Here is a 4708-nt window from a genome sequence, read left to right on the forward strand (position 1 = left end):
TACTGATGTGACACGCAATGTGTTGCCATAATAAAATCATTTGAAATAATCTCATATTTGCTGTATATAAACTAAATAGTTATATATTTTTTTAAAGGAGTAACCTTGCACTTCTGTTCTAGGTAGTTGAATTATATAAAGAGGTTCGCTTCAAAACAACACTGCATTGCTTCGCCGTCCAATTTTAATACTTTCCATTTCCGGTTTTTGAATCTATTTTTCAATGTGGTAATAATAGAAATTAATAAAACATTTTCTTCAGGTCTTTATGAATTTTTTTGATGTTCCAAATCTTTATTACCTATATTACTTAATTGTAATTAAGGTTATCTATGATGCATGATACTTATGATACAAAATTGCACATTTGCCTACTAATTGTAGCTGTAAGTAGGGAATTATAATATCTTTAATTAATGTGCGATTCCGAATTAACTGACGTCATAGGGCTTTGTGTAATTGCTGTTTTTATTTCATTGTAGTAGTTATTTGTCAATGTATATGTGCCCCGGTTATATCTTTGGGAATCGTTAATATGTATTTATTGTAAATAAAACAAATAGATTTGTTATTTAACAAACTAGATAGTTTAAATGCTTTCTAGATTTTTTTATCCCATATATTTCTAAAGACGCTATGTTATTTTTCATCTGTAAGAGTCAATTAATAAATTTGACTAACATCGTAAACATAAAAAATGTTTATCTAATGGTAGTTCTTAAGGATTTCCCTTCGTTTAAAAAAGGAAATTATTTTTGTAACAGAAATAGTAAAGTTTTATTTCATGACAAGTATAAGATTATAATTAATGTTAGTTAATATAAAATATGTTTTAGCCCGAGTTTTTAAGAATATAAATACATGATATTTAATTAAAATATATATTTTCGTTTTATTTCTGAATATCCCTCTCCTTATACAGAATACACAATTATGTTTAATGGTGTTCACGAACTTCTATACAATTTTAATAATATGTAATCTTGCTGTGACACACCTCTTTATAACACCTAGATTCTCATAAATTGATAATAATTATTAAAGGAAAGAAACTGGAGAAAAATTTTATTCATAGGTACAAAAATAGTTAAATATTGGCATACTAAACTATTCGCAAAAATAACTAGCGCCTTTTTTCTACACTTACGAATACCATAGTATAAAGAGAACAAGTAGCCCGACTCCCGGCTTTTAGGAGCGCACGACACCTATTTTCACGAGACGCAGTGTTTTCAACTTTTCACTTGTCATATTGATATTTTAAATATTTGTTTAAGTAATACAAACACCGATCGCTCACAGCAATGGCGCGGCCCTCACGAGAACGGTCCATGAGAAAGAACGGCGGCGCACATGAACATGATATTATTATTTATTACATATTATATGATTATTGCTACATACACTATAATATACATTGCTTAACGTGTAACAATAAGGTTATCCTTTACGTTATGCATTTATCAGTTCAGCGACTACTTCACACACACTACCGTCAAATGATTTTGATTAAGGAATGTCGTAAGTCGTTGCCACCTGGCAAAGGTTGGTCACAGGTTGGATGAAATAAAACACAAAGTTATCATAAGTTTTTTATTAAAAATATATACAATTGCATAATTAATAAGGAATAAATATAATTATTATAGTAACATATCGTGTTATTGCTTTAATTCCATATGTGTAGGTACGTGACACAGAACAGTAAAGTAGATAGAAGTGTGATGTGGGCGTGGCCCACGTGTCACTGGTAAGGTAAGATCACCTAACTTGCTCTCAGTTGTGCGCAGAAAAATATTCGAGTCGGTTGTCAGCTGTCAAACCTTTTTTCCATATTTATTCATTAATTAGGACGTGTTGTTCGGTATTAGAGTGCAAAAATGATAGCAGACGAAATAATATCAGCAATGGAGGCATTTCATACCATCGGTAAGTCTTATTTTTATTTATTTTAATTATATTTTATGTTATAACTTCGCTTGTCGTAATTTGTCAAAATTGTATACAAATATCTAGTCAAAATGAACCTTAATCCGTAAGAAATTAGTACTATTATAGATTGAACAGCAAACAAGACTTTCTGGAATATTATTGCAATAAACAAACGAATGTCGCTTTAGTGATGCTTGTGGCGCATATCGACAGTATCGATACTTTAGAAAAGACAAACATTATAAATATTACATTTTATTTTATTTTTCCTTAGCTTTCATTTGTCCAATTTATTTATAGATTTCCCAAAGAGGCTAATTTAAAAGAGAAATGGATAAATGCAACGTGACGAGTTAACTGGATGCCGAACAGCACTAAGCGGTCTAACAAAGGCCACCGATACAGCAAACCTACGGCAGTTCCAAGATTTAAAATAATGCATATTTTCTGTTTGTATTTTGTAAATATAGATTAATACTCTTCTATTCCGTTTTTTATTTAATAATAATAATATAAAAAGACGTACTTAGTAGTAATAAACATACTCCAAAATGTGACACATTATACTATACTCATATAAAAGAAAGAAAAAAAAATACACAAAAAATATTTATTTGTGAATTATCGATAACAAGGCTGACATCCCTTAGGGCATAGCATCAGATAAATATCAAGTTAATGTCATTAATGTTGAGTGACACAAATTTCAACCTTATCTCTATGTGTTGAGGTTCAAAGTTATATTTATCGAAAACTAACGCCCTCTGTTGTGGAGTAGCTGAATGTTTTCGAATTTGGAATTTCTGTGCAATGAGAAACAAAACAGCTAATATACCTAGGGATGTTATACTAAAATAAACCGTAACATGGTGCGTTAGGGTACATATTGAAATGCTGAATTTATAACCTAAGTCAGTTTTTACTCAAATTAAGCTGTCCAATCAAAGGCATAGTTTACTTGTAGTGTACTGTATAACTATCGGTTTAAATGTGTGGGTTTGGCGACACTGGTTTTCATACTAATTATGACATTATCGCACTTCTATATGTTTTTACTGTTCTGTGGTACGTGATCGTTTTTTTGAATAATATTTTATCTAATTACGTTATGATAATCTTATGAATTAATAACAATGATTCAATCGTAACACAGTAACATTTGTTTGTGTATATTTATATTTTATTTAACACGTACATATAATTTTAAAAATGGACAAAAATAGTGCTTTAATAACCTTCTCAAAATATGTAGGTACTGCTATTTTTGCTACACTTTGATCAACAGATTTACATGGAAATTATTAGAAAATTACAATTTGACGAATGACGAGATGTTTATGTGATTCCATTCCACCACATAAAAAGTATGGTCACAAGGTATCTACATCTTTTTGTCATACTAGTAGGTACTAATTATATTTTGAGAAGAAAACATTGAATAGGTAACTCAACAAGAAGGTTCAGATTTCGATTAAGAGAGATGTGAATTTCTATTTTATTTATTAGTTCTACTAACTACATGAACGTCTTAACTTTAAATCGTAACCAAGCCACGTGGGATGGATTCGTATTTATATATCCTACGACATTTCCCATAAATATACTCTGTGGTGCAGGTAATCATCCATAGCCAACAGTATAGAATAGATACATATAATTAAATTTTTATACAAAAACAGTTTTGATTAGAATGTATATATCGTAGAGAAACATAAATCATGTTTCTTGAAGTACCTAACATAGTTTTTTTACATAAACGTAACTTTTTATTTTTTTATTTTATTTATTACCGCATCACAGAATAATTTGTGAGATTAAACATGAGATTATACTCTACTCATTAGGAGACAAGCTAGAAATAGGAAATGTAAGAACTAGCGGTTGTGGTTGGTTACCTACATTCTTATATAAATTAATATCTACGCCGAACTCTAAAGCATAATGAAGTCTATTCACAACGGTTTTAAACCGTCCAAGAAAGACACACTGTGCGCACAGTAAAGGCATCTAAATCACCATTGTCCTTATATTATTATAACCTAAATTATTATATTTAGAGAGAGAGAGGGGAAAGATATGCAAATTCACAACTTATTATTCTTTGTCACAACTTTAGGAGGTACACGCTCACTCCACAGAATAAGGGTGCAGAATATTATAAAACTATTGCCAAAATATTTCCACAGATATAATATTCTACTGGGTAACCTATTAAAAACTCGAATTTCTATTACCCGAATCTTAAAACCCCGAAAACGGTTGTTAGAACTTTTAAAAGACAGATGTAATGAATGACAAATTTTTAAAATTCCTTTTTTAATTTCCCAGATGAATCAATTTCCAGATGCACCAAAACCAGATTTTTAAAAAGTATTTTTTTGTTTCCCGTATTCTCATAATCCAGATCTCAATATACCAGATTCTCAGAATACTTTTTTTTGTTTCCCATCGTACCATTTTCCAAATAAACTATTGCCAAATTTTCATAATCTTTTTATTTGGTTCCCATATAATCGTATAACAGATAAACTATTGCCAGATTTTCATAATCTTTTTATTTGATTTCCATACAATCGTGATTATACCTTTACTATCGACTGAAAATAAACATTGTCATTAAGTAAATTTATTGTTTTACTTGTCCATTACAGACCGGTTTTAGTGTCAAAGTCGACTCAGTAGGTTAGGTTTGAACTACGACCCCCATGCTAGAACTGACTCGCTATTGTTTTACTTGCCTATTACAGAAAGGTTTAAGTGTCAAATTCGACTCAGT

Source organism: Colias eurytheme, chromosome 12, assembly GCF_061535395.1.
Source record: "Colias eurytheme isolate Ceu_HAF_F1 chromosome 12, ilColEury1 Martin Lab GWU primary, whole genome shotgun sequence".
NCBI lineage: Eukaryota > Metazoa > Arthropoda > Insecta > Lepidoptera > Pieridae > Colias > Colias eurytheme.